We start from the raw sequence: 17,777 nt of genomic DNA on the forward strand, positions 1-17,777 counted from the left end.
CAAAAGGGAATGATCTGAGGTTTTTGAGGTGGGGGTCGGGGATGGCTGAAGGGCTCTTGAACTTTTAAAATGGTCCAGGTGGACTTGATTTCTTAGTAGAAATAAAGGGACTTCCTTCCTTAGTGGAAAAGAGACACCAAGTGATAAACCAAGTACTGTCTTTGAAAATTTCCCCTGATATTTGTCCCTAGAGGCGTGTGCCTCAGGGAGATTTATTGTTCGAAGCTTTTAGCCTCAAGCTTAATTTTAAAAGTATGTATTCCGTATTTCCCTAGAAACAGAGCAGCTCCATTTAGAAGTCATGGGTGCGCCCAGGCTCTGCTCAGAAGATTACCTCAAGTTTCACTTAATACCAGCCTCAGAGCTGGAGGCGAATTATTTATTTCATCACTTGGAGAAGGGATTATCCTTTTTTCACTTTTCCTATCGGGCCCTGCTGTCTTGTGGACGGGGACACACGCCTCCACACACGCCTCCAAAGACAAAAAATGAGCCGGAGTAACGCCAGAGCCCTTTGATGTGTGAAAACGTTTAAGTCGGGGCATCACCTTCCCTTGGCGGCCCGATGCGCCCTACTTATCCACTGGAAGGACTGATGCTGAAGCTGCAGCTCCAGTACTTTGGCCACCTGATGTGAAGGCTGACTCACTGGAGAAGACCCTGATGCTGGGGAAGATTGAAGGAAGGAGGAGAAGGGGACGACAGAGGATGAGACAGTTGGTTGGCATCAGTGTTTCAATGGACATTGAGTTTGAGCAAGCTCTGGGAGACGGTGGACAGGGAGGCCTGGTGTGCTGCAGTCCATGGGGTCACAAAGAGTCGGACACGATGGAGTGACTGAAAAACAGCAACTTTTAGAGCAAGTGTTCGCTGTAGTTCCCCCGGGAGCAAGTCTGAGATGAGGATTGGAGTTTAGTAGTTCATGCAGCAGTGAGGCTAAGAAACACTGATGGGGGAGTAGAAAGGTGAGACAAGGATGGGAAAGTGTGTTACCAAGGGAGTTACCATTCTACTCAGCTGGAGCTTACTCCTGCGGGGGACCCATCAGAGGCAGGAGAACACACGCTTCTGGGTTATCCATGCCAGGAGCGAGGGAGCTGGGGTCTTTGTATGCCAGTTTCTGTCACTCGTTTGAAGGCTGCCTCAGGGGGTTCTCTGGCATCTCTCATCTGCCATGCTGCATACAGGGTTGACTTGGAGGTCAGAGAAAGTCTTCAGTTAGAGAAGACATCAGTCTTGTGTATGCTGAAGCAGCAGGGGCTGAGCATATGGGGTTGGCACCCATGATGGTGGCTGTGAGTGCGATCCGTGGGTTGAGTCCTTGCCTTCCAACTTGTTTTAAGTCTGTTTCAGCCCTGTGTTTGGTGCTGAGGTGGCCCAGATGGTTAAGATCAAGTCCTGTCCCTAGGACGCTCACAGGTTACTGAGAGAATTGAGGGAGACAGGCAAGTCACGAGTAACTCTGAGCCAGTGAGATTAGTATTATGATATATGGTACTTAATAATATGGGGCTTTCCCGGTGACTCACTGGTAAAGAATCCACCTGTCAATGCAGGAGACACAGATTCAATCCCTGGGTCGAGAAGATCCGCTGGATAAGGGAATGGCAACCCACTCCAGTATTCTTGCCTGGAAAATCCCATGGACAGAGGAGCCCGGCAGGCTACAGTCCATGGGGTCACAAAAGAGTCAGACATGACATAGTGACTAAACAACAGCAACACTTAACAATTCAGTTCAGTTCAGTTCAGTTGCATCTGACTCTTTGCGACCCCATGGACTGCAGCACGCCAGGCCTCCCTGTCCATCACCAACTCCCTGACTTTACTGAAACTCATGTCCATCAAGTCGGTGATATCATCCAACCATCTCATCCTCTGTCGTCCCCTTCTCCTCCTGCCTTCAATCTTTCCCAGCATCAGAGTCTTTTCCAATCAGTCAGCTCTTTGCATCAGGTGGCCAAAGTATTGGAGTTTCAGCTTCAGCATCAGTCCTTCCAGTGACTATTCAGGACTGATCTCCTTTAGGATGGACTGGTTGGATCTCCTTGCAGTCCAAGGGACTCTCAAGAGTCTTCTCCTACACCACAGTCCAAAACCATCAATTCTTCAGTGCTCAGCTTTCTTTATGGTCCAACTCTCACATCCATACATGACCACTGGAAAAACCATAGCTTTGACTAGACAGACCTTTGTTGACAAAGTAATGTCTTTGTTTTTTAATATGCTGTCTAGGTTGGTCATAGCTTTTCCTCCAAGGAGCAAGCATCTTTTAATTTCATGGCTGCAGTCACCATCTGCAGTGATTTTGGAGCTCAAGAAAATAAAGTCTCTCACTGGTTCCATTGTTTCCCCATCTATTTGCCATGAAGTGATGGGACCAAATGCCATGATCTTAGTTTTCTGAATGTCGAGTTTTAAGCCAACTTCTTCACTCTCCTCTTTCACTTTCATCAGGAGGCTCTTTAGTTCTTCTTCACTTTCTGCCATAAGTGTGGTGTCATCTGCATATCTGAGGTTATTAATATTTCTCCTGGCAATCTTGATTCCAGCTTGTGCTTCATCCAGCCCAGCATTTCTCATGATGTAGTCTACATAGAAGTTAAATAGGGAGGGTCACAATATACAGTCTTGATGTACTCCTTTCCGAATTTGGAATTAGTCTGTTATTCCATGTCCAGTTCTAACTGTTGCTTCTTGACCTGCATACAGATTTCTCAAGAGGCAGGTCAGGTGGTCTGGTATTTCCATCTGCTGAAGAATTTTCCACAGTTTGTTTTGATCCACACAGTCAAAGGCTTTGGCATAGTCAATAAAGCAGAAATAGATGTTTTTCTGGAACTTTCTTGCTTTTTCGATGATCCAGCGGATGTTGGCACTTTGATCTCTGGTTCTTTTGCCTTCTCTAAATCCAACTTGAACATCTGGAAGTTCACGGTTCACATACTGTTGAAGCCTGTCTTGGAGAATTTTGAACATTACTTTGATAGCTTGTGAGATGAGTACAGTTGTGTGGTCATTTGAGCATTCTTTGGCATTGCCTTTCTTAGGGATTGGAATGAAAACTGACCTTTTCCAGTCCTGTGGCCACTGCTGAGTTTTCCAAGTTTGCTGGCATGTTGAGTCCAGCACTTTCACAGCATCATCTTTTACAATTTGAAGTAGCTCAGCTGGGATTCCATCACCTCCACTAGCTTTGTTCATATTGATGCTTCTTAACAATACATGTATTGTTACACTTAATTTAAATAGTGATACACTTAACAATGCGTGTGTTATTTGTACGGCACTGTACACTAAGCACTTATTTAGATTAATTTGTTTGATCCCCGCAGGACTCCTACAGGTGGGTGCTTTTATTGTATATTTTAGAATGAGGGAACGCATTTCAAGGTTTTCATTCAGACTGGGGAAAACCCAAAATCTGAACACAGACTGTCTGGTTCTAGAACGTCATCCTTATCTGCTACACTATATATATCAGGGTTTCTCAACTTCATCAGGATTGACCATCTGAGCTGGATAATGCTGCAACCTGGAGTTGTCATCTGCATTGCAGGATATTTAGCAAGACCCCTGGCCTCCACCTGCCAGAAGCCAGCATCACCCTCCATTCCCATCCCCTCCTTCTGAGTAATGACAACCGAAAGAGTCTCCAGACATTGTCACATGTCCACTGAGGTGCAGATAGCCCCAGTTGAGACCACTGCTGTCTACTATTGAGCAATTAGTATTTCTTAGGGAGTCTCCCCAGAAGGCAGATGACAATTCTCTCTTCTCTGTTGTTTAATATTCCTTACAAAATAAGAAGTAGGATTTCGAAGCTCATCACATCTGTAAATCGACAGCAGAATATCTCTCAGTGCACAGAAGATGGAAGTAGGAATCAGGTTGTTCAGCAGTGAGGTTTTCTGCGTCTGAGCGGCGCGTTAGACATTCCTGTTCATGGCACTCTGGTTCACGCCCTTTGAACAGGTTGTTTCCATGGTCGTTTAGCTTAAATGCTGTCTTGCAACTTGATTAACTGAGAAATTAGTGAAAAGACCATTAGATGAGAATGGACAGTGAGTTCCGACGGAGCTGTTTTATTATTTTCCATTTTCCTCCTTGGGCTATTTACTCATGCCTTTTTAAAGAGTTCTGCTTTGAACCGTCCTCGCCCGAGTAAATAAATCCCTCTTCTTTCCGTCCACAAGCCAGGAGATTCCAAGCTTTATTTTTCAAGTCCTTCAAACTGAATTTTATCCATGTGACTTCTCAGAGCCGGTCAAGTTTGAAAACTGATCCTTGAGATTTTGGAGCGCTTTGTGCGAGGACAATAGTTGTAACTTTGGCACTAACATGTCCTTATTCGTCTCCCTTCTTTCCTCTGGCAAAACAAAACAAAAAACCCAACACTCTTTAATTCAGTCTCATCCAAATTTGGCTTTATAGGTAAATCTATGTGATCAGAGAAGCTTCATTTTATTGTTGAAAGCCTGAAGGACTTACTTTTTCAACTTGTTGTAAAAGTATAATCCCATGATGTTGAAGCCTTATTTATAACAAAGCATTTCCTTGTGCCTTTTTAAAGCATTTCTCTGTGCCTCTGGATAGCTTATTGCACAATACTTTTTTAATCTGCTTGCAACTCTCTATGACTGATGCCTTTAATGAAATAAAAGCATGATATAATCACCTTGATGACTTAATTCAGTTTGTGAACTGTTTGTGAGAGGTGAATTACCACCATGGTCCAGAGTATAGGCTCTGGGGTGAGATAGAACTGCATTTGAATCCAGACTTCCTCACTAGTAGCTTTGCACCTCACAGGCAGGATAATGGATCCCTCAGAGATTCTGGTGTCCTGATGCCTGAAACTAGTGAATGTATTGATGTTATCTGGCAAAGGGGTCTTTGAAGATATGATTAAGTTCAGATTCTTGAGGTAGAATCTCCTAGATTATCTGAGGAGGCTCAGTGTCATCACAAGAAGGGGATCAGAGTCAGAGAGAGAGATTGGAAGATGCTACGCCATAGACTTTGAAGGTGTAGAAAGAGGCCACAAGCCAAGGAATGCAAGCCGACTTTAGAAGTTGGGAAAGGTAAAAAAGCTGTTCTCCCGCAGAGCCTCCCAAAGGGATGCAACTCTGCTAACACCTTGATTCTAGACCAGTAGGACCCAGTTTGGAATTCTGACTTCCAAAACTATAAAATAATGAATTTGTGTTGTTTTAAGCCACTAGGTTTTTTTTTGTTTGTTTGTTTGTTTGTTTTTGTAACAGGAATAACAGGAAGCTAGGACAGGGAGGCCTGGCGTGCTGCAATTCATAGGGTTGCAAAGAGTCGGACACAACTGAGAGACTGAACTGAACTGAACTGAACTGAACTGAGTACAGCAAGTAGAGGCTTCCCAGGGGGCGCTAGTGCTAAAGAATCTGCCTGCCAGTGCAGGAGACTTAAGGCTTTGATCCCTGGGTCAGGAAGGTCCCCTGGAGGAGGGAATGGCCACCCATTCCAGTATTCTTGACTGGAGAATCCCATAGACAGAGGACCCTGGTGGGTTATAGTCCTTGCGGTAGTGAAGAGTTGGACACAACTGAAATGACTTAGCATGCATGCATAGCATAGTAGCATAATCTCTCTAAACCATTGTTTCAGTTCAGTCGCTTAGTCCTGTCCGACTCTTTGCCACCCCATGAACTGCAGCATGTCAGACTTCCCTGTCCATCAGCAACTCCCGGAGTTCACTCAAACTCATGTCCATCGAGTCAGTGATGCCATCCAGCCATCTCATCCTCTGTCGTCCCCTTCTCCTCCTGCCCCCAATCCCTCCCAGCATCAGGGTCTTTTCCAATGAGTCAGCTCTTCACATGAGGTGGCCAAAGTATTGGAGTTTCAGCTTCAGCATCAGTCCTTCCAGTGAACACCCAGGACTCATCTCCTTTAGGATGGCCTGGTTGGATCTCCTTGCAGTCCAAGGGACTCTCAAGAGTCTTCTCCAACACCACAGCTCAAAAGCATCAATTTTTTGGCGCTCAGCTTTCTTCACAGTCCAACTCTCACATCCATACATGACCACTGGAAAAACCATAGCCTTGACTAGATGGACCTTTGTTGGCAAAGTAAAGTCTCTGCTTTTTAATATGCTATCTAGGTTGGTCATAACTTTCCTCCCAAGGAGTAAGCGTCTTTTAATTTCATGGCTGCAATCACCATCTGCAGTGATTTTAGAGCCCCCAAAAATAAAGTCTGACACTATTTCCACTGTTTCCCCATCTATTTGCCATGAAGTGATGGGACTGGATGCCATAATCTTAGTTTTCTGAATGTTGAGCTTTAAGTCAATTTTTTCACTCTCCTCTTTCTCTTTCATCAGGAGGCTTTTTAGTTCCTCTTCACTTTCTTCCATAAGGGTGGTATCATCTGCATATCTGAGGTTATTGATGTTTCTCCTGGCAATCTTTATTCCAGCTTGTGCTTCTTTCAGCCCAGTGTTCCTCATGATGTACTCTGCATATAAGTTAAATAAGCAGGGTGACAATATACAGCCTTGACGTACTCCTTTTCCTATTTGGAACCAATCTGTTGTTCCATGTCCAGTTCTAACTGTTGTTTCCTGACCTGCATATAGGTTTCTCAAGAGGCAGGTCAGGTGGTGTGGTATTCCCATCTCTTTCAGAATTTTCCAGTTTATTGTGATCCACACAGTCAAAGGCTTTAGCATAGTCAATAAAGCAGAAATAGATGTTTTTCTGGAACTCTCTTGCTTTTTTGATGATCCAGCGGATGTTGGCAATTTGATCTCTGGTTCCTTTGCCTTTTCAAAAACCAGCTTGAACATCTGGAAGTTCACGATTCACGTATTGCTGAAGCCTGTCTTGGAGAATTTTGAACATTACTTTACTAGCGTGTGAGATGAGTGCAATTGTGTGGTAGTTTGAGCATTCTTTGGCATTGCCTTTCTTAGGGATTGGAATGAAAACTGACCTTTTCCAGTCCTGTGGCCACTGCTGAGTTTTCCAAACTTGCTGGCATATTGAGTGCAGCACTATCACAGCATCATCTTTCAGAATTTGAAATAGCTCAGCTGGAATTCTATCACATCCACTAGCTTTGTTCGTAGTGATGCTTCCTAAGGCCCACTTGACTTCACATTCCAGGATGTCTGGCTCTAGGTGAGTGATCACACCATCATGATTATCTGGGTCATGAAGATCTTTTTTGTACAGTTCTTCTGTGTATTCTTGCCACCTCTTCTTAATATCTTCTGCTTCTGTTAGGTCCATACCATTTCTGTCCTTTATTGAACCCATCTTTGCATGAAATGTTCCCTTGGTATCTCAAATTTTCTTGAAGAGATCTCGTCTTTCCCATTCTATTGTTTTCCTCTATTTCTTTGCACTGATCACTGAGGAAGGCTTTCTCATCTCTCCTTGCTATTCTTTGGAACTCTGCATTCAAATGGGAATATCTTTCCTTTTCTCCTTTGCTTTTCACTTTTCTTTTCACAGCTATTTGTAAGGCCTCCTCAGACAGCCATTTTGCTTTTTTGCATTTCTTTTCCATGGGGATGGTCTTGATCCCTGTCTCCTGTACAATGTCACAAACCTCTGTCCATAGTTCATCAGGCACTCTGTCAGATCTAGTCCCTTAAGTCTATTTCTCACTTCCACTGTATAATCATAAGGGATTTGATTTAGGTCATACCTGAATGGTCTAGTGGTTTTCCCTACTTTCTTCAATTTAAGTCTGAGTTTGGCAATAAGGAGTTCATGATCTGAGCCACAGTCAGCTCCCAGTCTTGTTTTTGCTGACTGTATAGAGCTTCTCCATCTTTGGCTGCGAAGAACATAATCAATCTGATTTCAGTGTTGACCATCTGGTGATGTCCATGTGTAGAGTCTTCTCTTGTGTTGTTGGAAGAGGGCGTTTGCTATGATCGGTGTGTTCTCTTGTAAGTCATGTACAAAGCTGAATAATAACTGTCCCATCGGGCTACTGTGAGGTATACTCGAGAGCCCTGCTTGCACTGAGCCTGGAGTACCATTCATGCTTAAAGATACAGAATTAGTCATGGGCTTTTGGTTTTGCTATGTAGTAACATCCCCAGCATCCTGTCTACTATTAAACTTACTTCCAGTATACTCAGCTGTATATGAATTTTAAGTGTCAGCTTGGCTAGGTTATGGTGCCCAGTTTTTGGTCAAATACTAGTCTAGACATTGCTGTGAATTCCTAGCATCCATATTTGTGATTATGATTATAATTTATAATCAGATAACTTTAAATAAAGCAGATTGCTCTCCATAGTGTGAGTGGTCCTCATCCAATCAGTCAGAGTCCTTACCAGGAAAGTCTGAGGTTTCCAGGGGAAGAAGCTGTTCTGTCTCAGACTGAAACATCGAAACCCTGCCTGAGTTTTCCACCTCCCGGCATGCCCTGCAGATTTAGGCTACAGACGGCACACCAACTCTTATCTGATTTTCTTGCCAGACTGCCCTACACATTTTTTTGTTTTTTTGGACTTACCACCCCTGACAATCTTGTGAGCAAACTTCTTAAAATAAATCTGGTTCTTTGTCATTCTTTGTATCCCATTGGTTCTGTTTCTCTGAAGAACCCTGATGAATATACCCTCCAAACCAAGTGCAGCCCATTGGAAGATCAAGTTTGAACAATGAAGTAGTAGCGCTGACAAGTACGTGATATTAGACTTTGTCTCCAGGTTGCTCAGAACTTTGCATTTTCTCATTGACATTTAAAGGGACTGCACATGGGTTGTTTCCTTTCCTTCACCTTTAAACCAAAAGTGTGTAATTAGGATTACGGTGATATAGAATCACTTAAGACAAAATATCACAGTAAAAGAATTGGCATGGTTCTCTGACATCCTTTGTAATGAGGTTTGAACTTGAACTTAAAGTCGGGTTGATATTCAACAAGGATGATTGCCATTGCCACGTGAGTTTGTATGTAGATTCTTCCCTTAGCCCCTCTGAATGTCCCTACCTCATCCTCACCACCTAAGCCCCTCTCCTAAGACTTTCTAGTAGTCAAGCAGCTAAAGGGTTATTGCCTGCATGAGGAGTGACTGTTCCCATTGGTTGGTGCTGGTACTGTATAGGTTATTGATTATCTTGGTGTTGCTTCTGCCTAAAAGTAATAATTAATGAACAAAATTCGATGAAGAATTGTCCAGTTGTTCAAGTTGTAAATGTCTTTAATTGTGCAATTTAAAGTATGTTATCACTTTAAAGAAAAAAATAGGTGAAAATCTTCATACTTTATTCTTTTTCTTAGGAAGAATTTTAAATCTTTGTTTTCAAGCCGTTCTTTTTAGGGTTAACGTACTATGTCTCTTGTTTTACTTTTAACAGACAGGAGGCAAGTGTAACCGTTTTCAGTTGGACACGTATTTAGGTTTTCTCCTGTGACAGTGCCTCGCTGTCTTACTTCCTTATTCACATATAATTCTTCTGTATAAATTATTTTTTATTGGCCTTGAAATAAAGGACTAACTCTTTCACACTGTTGGACTTTCTTCCTGCAATTTTATAGAGAAAATCATTTCCCAAACACAAGGATTTGATCAATAAACAACTTGCAGTCCCTAGGAGGCCTTTAAAGGGATTTGAATTGTCAAACACGAACTCAGAATTTGTTCTGGTAGTTGTTAAAAATTACATAAACATAAGTTTTTTTAACTTCAGTCAACCAAAGAGTCAGTAGTAGAAGTGAAGGTTTGGCCCTGTTATTGATTAGTTGCTATAGATGCCCTTCCAAAGAGAGTTAATCAACAAGGTGTTGACAATATCAGCAGTGACGTGCATCTTTCTTGGAAGTTGTTGCTTACAACTGTAGAGATGTCTTACACCACTCCTTCCTGCAAGGAAACATAGAGATAAGACAGAACCACACCAAACTTGCTAGGAGCCTGTGGACTGTTCTTGTCTCTAAATGAAGTGCCGTGGTGCTGGTAGGCAGCTCTGCTAGTCCAGGAAAGGAAGGTATTCACTGAAACATATTCTCAAGTCCTAGCTTGGAACTCTTTCTGATCGTAAAGATCATGTCTGTCTGTCTGTCTGTCTTGTGAGCCCAGATTCCCAGTACCTAGTACAGTAATGGTCCAGAGTACTCTGTAAAGATAGAAGATTTCAATATATGCCAAGGTGATGTTCTAGAAAAATATGCAGGGAGTGATTTGGTCTCTCCTATGTGAAGTTACAGGACAGTAAAATGCTTCTTATAGTAAAGAAAAAAATCAGTGGGAATTATTTAGTTCTTGATAGAGGCTGAAGGGCTGAGGGTACATAAGAAGAAAATGTGAGAATTATTTTCAGGGAAATTTAATGAAAAATGAAAAAATATGAGCCATAATCCCAGATTATTAACATACAGTACATCAAATCTATGAATACTGCCCTATACATGTTAACTAATAATCAGATAAATTACATAAATAATAATACAAATTTTTGTTGCTGCTGTTTCTCAGTCGTTAAGTTGTGTCCAAAGCCTTTGTGATGCCATGAACTGTAGCCCCTAGGCTCTTCTGTCTGTGGGTCTTTTCAAGCAAGAATACTGGAGTGGGTTGCCATTTCCTTCTCCAGGGGATCTTCAAATGTTATACAACTGTTTCTTGTTAAAAAGGTAAATTCTGGACTTCTGAATATGGAAGATAATAGTGAAAGGTTGCTGCTGAGCCATGAAAGACGGCGGGATTCTTGGCCTCCAGAGGAGAGGTATTCAATCCAGGGCCAGAGACGAGGCTTGATCGCTCAGATAGAGTTTTTGTGTGATAAAGTTTTGCTAAAGTGTAAAAGAGATAGAGAAAGCTTCTGACATAGACATCAGAAAGGGGCAGAAAGAGTGTCCCCCTGCTAGTCTTTAGCAGTAAGTTATATGCCTAATCAGCTGGCTGTTAATCAGAGAAAGGAAATGTCTCAAAGCTCAGAGAGTGGCACCAGGCCCCTCACCCACAACATGCATTGAGAGAACATTGGCACCGGGTGAGTCATCCCGGGCCATAAAACAATTGACATGAATCTTGAAGAAAGGCAGATTTCCAAACCAATATATAGTTTCGTTAACATCGATTAGGAAAACAATGTATAACATACTGGTTTGTCAAGTTGATTCTGAGCCTTTAGGCAGAACCAACTTGAAGACAGAGTCTAGGGTAAATACATAGTACATTATCAGAGCTTAAGACAAACATTTCTGTAAGAAAAATGCATTGGTTAGCTCAAGGTTTCAGAAAAGTTAAGTTCAGGTGGAACCAGGTGTCATTACGGCAACACAAAATTTTAAGAGAAACCTCTTTTTAATTTTGTATAGAGAAGGGGAAAAAATATAACACTAGTTTGTTTCCTCCCGCTGCTTGAGAGAAAGATAAAAAATGTGACACTTGATGCCTATTTCCTCCTTTTGGAGACCCCTGGCTTTCTTGTCTGTTACCCTCTCAATAGGAACGCTTAAGCTCTAACTTTAAAGGCAGAAATCATGCAAAGAGAATCCCAGAGTGAGGAGGTTACTTACACGGGTGGAGAGGGGAGAGTGGGCTGGAAACCCACAGCTAGCTCTCGTATGTCCACATTGGTGTTTGGGAGACTAGATTCAGGAGGACAGAGAGCAATTGCATGCACAGGAGGCCTGAGCTTTTCTTGCTTCCTCATTAGGCTTCAGTTAATAAAGAAAGGATAAAGTATGGACTGTGGCCCTTTATGAATCTTAACTTTTGGTAATTCAAGTCACAATGCTTTTTCTCTCTTCTAGTCAAAGATATCACTTACTGAGAAAGTGAATTATGGCATGTAGTGAAATGCATCCTTAAAAAGTTAGTTCTACATGTACAAAATGATAAGCAAATGATACTTAGTGTGATTTTCCAGTATTTATTGCATTCATCAACAAAGAAATGGTCTTTGGTGGCTCAGTGGTAAAGAATTCGCCTACCAATGCAGGAGATACAGGAGATGAGGATTTGATCTCTGGGTCAGGAAGATGCCCTGGAGAAGGAAATGGCAGTCCACTCTAGTATTCTTGTTTGGAAAATTCCATGGACAGAGGGACCTGGCAAGCTACAGTCCCAGTCCATGGTGTTGCAAAGAATTGAACTAAACAGCAGAAACATTAAGGAAGTAATCATTTTCCAATCCATCCTCACAACCCCACCGTCTTGCAGCGTCCCATTAATTTTACTTCTGATACAGTTTTTGAAAGTTTGTTTATTCTCATACTTCCTTCCTCATTATCAGCAACTGTCCCCTTCTGTCATTCTTCAGGTTTTCAGTGCCACATGCATGTTTTTAAACATGCTAATTAGTACTATTTAATCTTCCCATCCTTGCTTGCCTGAGAGCAAAGCTTCCTTAAAGTTTGTGCTCCAGACACCTCACTGCACCCACCCTAGCCCAGGCCCTGGTTTATGCTGTGCCCGCCACAGGAAGGAAGAGTGAGAGCAACTTAACAGAATAAGTAAAGGCATGACATGGCTTTTTATTATAATCAAATGGAAAGATAAGTATTTTAACCTGATGGGTTCCTATTTCCAGAGATAAAATATTAACACTTTCTATTAAAAGATTCAAAACAATTTAAATTTTCTCTGTGTGGGCAAGGACTATCTAAATAAAAAAAAATGATTGAAATCATATAGGAAGCATCAACAATTTAAATAAAATTTTTATACTTTAGGAAGTAACACAAGGCATGCTACTTGGAAAGCGTACCTTAAACAAGGATATATATGCACAATATGTATGGCTGCTGCTGCTGCTGCTAAGTCGCTTCAGTCGTGTCCGACTCTGTGCGACCCCATAGACGGCAGCCCACCAGGCTCCCCACACCCCCGTCCCTGGGATTCTCCAGGCAAGAACACTGGAGTGGGTTGCCCTTTCCTTCTCCAATGTGTGAGAGTGAAAAGTGAAAGTGAAGTCGCTCAGTCCTGTCCAACTCGTAGTGACCCATGGACTGCAGCCCACCAGGCTCCTCCATCCATGGGATTTTCCAGGCAAGCGTATTGGAATGGGGTGCCATTGCCTTCTCCAAATATGTATGGCACAAGTGTGCAAATATATTTACTATTGAAGAGCTCATGAAAACTGATTTTTAAAAACTAAGACTATGGGGAAAAACATGCAAAAAAATCAAATACCTCATTCATATAAGGAGAAACACAAAGGGCTAATAAACATTTGAAAATGTTAAGCCCTAATAAGAAAGAAATTCATATTAGAACATGGTATCCTTCTACTTGTTTATCCTATAACAAGAATAAATTTTAAAAAATTGCCCATTGCCAGGAAAAGTGTGGTGAAATTTGCCCCAAGAGAACCAGTTATGGGCAATTTCTATTTCTTACCCTGTCCCCAAGATAGAAATACTGTTTGCTTTCATCTGTCTCCTGATTCAGCCCCGGTGGGGACTAGTTTATCAGCTTTAATTTGAAGGACCCTCACACCAATCTTTTGAGTTTGTCTGCCCTTTCTTGCCATTGTGCCCATGGTTGAGGCCACCAGGTCCTACCCTGACAGTTCTAACTGTGAGTCTCAAGACGAGGAGTTTCCTGGTTCTTCTGCAAACAGCTCTACCTTCTCCCTGGAATTCTGCCTACAAAGGGAGAAGGCTGCCCTAGAGGGTGACCAATTTGACTCGGTTTCCCTGGGACTGTCCCAGTTTTAGCACTGAGATTTCCTAAGAAAAATCCCTCAGTCCTGGGCAAACTGGCACACCCTACTACTATCTGAAGTTAAACAAACAAAAAAATCCCATTTCACCATTTCCCTGGTGTATTAACTTCCTAGGTTTGCTATAACTAAGTACAGTCTTGCCTCTGTATCCACAGTTCTGCATTTGCAGATTCAGCAAACTGTGGGTCAAAATTCAGCTGAGATTCTCGTGGATGTGGAAGGCCAACTGGACTCTGCCACTTTACATAAGGAAATTGAGCATTTGTATATTTTGCTATCTATGGGATCCTGGATCCAGTCCCCTTCAGACACCCGGGGATGGTGTTTCATGAGTTGGGTAGCTTAAAACAACAGAAATGAATTCTATCACAGACCTGAAGGCTGTGAAGGCAAACTCGTGGTGCTGGCAGAGTCACACTCTCTCTGACGGCTCTAGGGGAGAGCCTTCCTTGCCTTTTCTGGCTTTTGCTGATGACTGGCCACCCATGGTACTCCTCAGTTTAGTAGATGCGTAAAGTCAACCTTTGTCCCTGTTGCGACTTGGTCCTTCTCTCCCCGTGTGCGTTCACGTCGTCTCCCCTCTATGCTGTGTGTCCAAATCTCCCTTTTAAATAAGAACACCAATCACATTAAATTAGAGCCCAGTCAACTGACCTGACATTAATTTGGTTAAATCTGCAGAAACCCTTTTTCCAAATGAGGTCAGGTTCTGAGGTACTGAGGGTTAGGACTTAAAAGTATCTTTTCTTTGTGGTGGAGAGAGACATGGGCTTTCCAGGTGGCACCAGTGGTACAGAATCTGCCTGCCAATGCAGAAGATGCAAGAGGTAGGGGTTCCATCCTGTATCTTCCCATTGGTAAGAGCCCCTGGAGTAGGAAATGGCAACCCACTCCAGGATTCTTGTCTGAAGAATTCCCTACACAGAGGAGCCTGGAGGGCTGCAGTCCACTGGGCATAACTGAGCACACACATGAGGGAAGACACAATTTAACAGATAACATTCTGTTTTGTGTTCTTTGGTTCTTGTAGAGGAAGCTCTTTAATATAAATCACAGAGGATGGTAAGTGCAAGGTTGAAACACTTGTACTTCATCCAGGAGAAATCAGTGAGTCACTCATGACTCCTGAACAAAGGGGTGACATGTTGTAAGTGTCACTTTAATAACATTAATGTGGTAATAGTGTACATGATGAATTGACTCATGATGGAAGCTGATTATTAGGACCCTGAGAAATCTTCCGGGCCTGGTGCCCAGCCACATCACTGACTTTTGCTAAGGTCAGCCTTTTGTTCAGGAGACATCACACACCTTCTCACACCAGGAAAGACATGTCAGACCCAGGCAGTATCCAGACACCTTCTCCAGAGATAGTCCTCCTCATGCTGCTGCTGAGCAGCCTTGCTCTGCCTGTGCTTCTGTGAAAGATGCCCTCATCAAACGATAGGCAAGAATTCCACTTCTTACCTATTTCCTCATGCTCAACCCACATGCTTACGTTTCCTGTCTGAGTGTCAATATTCCCTTCTCTTTACATGCTCATGTGTGTACCCAACCACGCTTCAGCCTAGACCGTGTCTGACTGCAAGTTTGGACATACTTTCTGCTTGCTTTCTTGGTCTTTGAGACTAATTTACATTCTCCTTAATGAGAGTTCTTTGATCTTGGCATTTTTCTTTGATCTCAATATTAAAACTCCTAGTAATGATCTGATTATTTTAAAATCCTAAAAGGTGATACCGTGAAAGTGCTTCACTCAACATGCCAGCAAATTTGGAAAACTCAGCAGTGGCCACAGGACTGGAATTCCAAAGAATTTGGAATTTCATTCCAATTCCAAAGGAAGGCTATGCCAAAGAATGTTCAAACTGCCGTGCAATTGTGCTCATGTCACATGCTAGCAAGATAATGCTCAAAATCCTTCAAGCTAGGCTTCAACAGTATGTGAACTGAGAACTTCCAGATGTTCAAGCTGGATTTAGAAAAGGCAGAGGAACCAGAGATCAAATTGCCAGCATCCATTGGATCAGAGAAAAAGCAAGGGAATTCCAGGAAAACATCTGCTTCATTGACTATGCTAAAGACTTTCACAACAAACTGTGGAAAGTTCTAAGAGATGGGAATACCAGTCCACCTGACCTGCCTCCTGAGAAATCTGTATGCAGATCAAGAAGCAACAGTTAGAACTGGACATGGAACCAACTGGACTGGTTCCAGATTGGGAAAGAAGTACGTCAAGACTGCATATTGTCACCCTGCTTATTTAACTCATATGTAGAATACATCGTGCGAGATGCTGGGCTGGATGAATCACAAGCTGGAATCAAGATCACCAGGAGAAGTATCAACAACCTCAGATGTGCAGATGACACCACTCTAATGGCAGAAAGTGAAGAGGAACTACAGAACTTCTTAATAAGGGTGAAAGAGGTGAGGGAAAAAACTGACTTAAAACTCAACACTCAAAAAGCTAAGACCATGGAATCTGGTCCCATCACTTTATGCCAAATAGACGGGAAGAAAGTGGAAACAGTGGAAGATTTTATTTTCTTTGGCTCTAAAAATCACTGTGGACAGTTACTGGAGCCACAAAATTAAAAGAATTGAAAGAAAAGATATGACAAACCTAGACAGCATATTAAAAAGCAGAGACATCACTTTGTCGACAAAGATCTGTAGATCTGATGCTGCAAACGTAGTGTGTGCAATCACAGTCCTGATTTATCAAGAGGGCTTCCTGAAACTTCAAGATATCTCCTTTGAGTTGAAGGAACAAGAAAGGATAATGAAAAGTGTGCTTACCAGTTTAAATTCATGGCTGGCTGAGATGTATCAGCTCAGGTTGTCCCCTTCTCCAGTCCATGTACCTCTCTTGACAGGGATCTATTTTATTAGGGAATCATTCCCCAGCTAGAGGAGGAGGACTTGCTCAGATGCAGATAATATATTTTGAGAATGGACATCTTACAAATGCACTCTTTTCTAGTTTTTAACCCTTCTTTTTGCAGTAGTTTTGCAGAAAAGCATCACATGTTGCCGGATTACCATGAATGGATTTTACAGAAGACGTGTGCAAACACAACACAGATTGATGCCCAACATTCGTCATTAATCTTTACAAGTGAGTGAAAGATTAACTCCTTCCAAGACTAAGTAACTTAACAATTTTTCCTTTCTGCCACATCAAAGCTTTAAGGTCCTTTCAAACCAATTCGGTAAGTAAATGTCTATTCAGTGAAATTGCAAACCAGTCCATTTTGATTCTTGATGAAGAAGGAGGGGAAAAGAGATTGGTGATTTCAGGCTAGGATTCATCATATGACACTGTCAGAGCAGAAGAGAGTGAGGGTGGCCACGTCTCCACCATTCTCATCCTACTTCTTTGCTCTCATGGTTCTACAACCTCTATTTTATCTGTTCACTTGGGAAGAAATTGGTGTTACCTCACCACCTTCACAAATCCTCTTGGAAGGGGAGGGAGCTATTATTTGGAAATACTTCTAGATGATAAGTGTAATAAATCCTTTTATTGTGTAATCATCACCATTCCTTTCTTGCTTATCTCTGAATTATAGTCACATAGCCTACAAATTTTCATTGAGTACCTTCTATATCCCAAACACTAATGTGGTACTTGGGATACAACAAAACAGACAAAACTTCCCGACCTCCTAGAGTCTGAAGTCTAATCAGTGAGGCAGACAACAAACCAGCTACTTGGTTGAACTATTTGTGTCTGAGAGACGTATAACCTAAGAACGAAGCGACGGAGGGAAAAAAGTAGGGAAGTGTGGATGGGAGGCGGATTGTAATTTCAGACAGGTTGGCCAGAGGGAGCTACACTGAGAAGTGACCTTTAAAGAAAGACAGGAAGGAAGTGAGGAGCAAGTTCTGAAGTGGGCTGAGAGGAACAAATTCCAGGAGATTGGGATAGCACATGTCAGTACTCTGCTCTGAGAAGGGACCGCAGCTCATGTTTCAGAAACTGCGTGACTGACTGGTGTGCCTGGATTAAGTGATGGGGAGACAGGTCATGGGGCCCAGTCATTCAAGTTTCTTAGGTCACATGGGGATGTGACGTGAATGCCCCCAGAAGGTTCTGGT

The sequence above is a fragment of the Cervus elaphus genome, chromosome 23 (genome assembly GCF_910594005.1).
Source record: "Cervus elaphus chromosome 23, mCerEla1.1, whole genome shotgun sequence".
Taxonomy (NCBI): domain Eukaryota; kingdom Metazoa; phylum Chordata; class Mammalia; order Artiodactyla; family Cervidae; genus Cervus; species Cervus elaphus.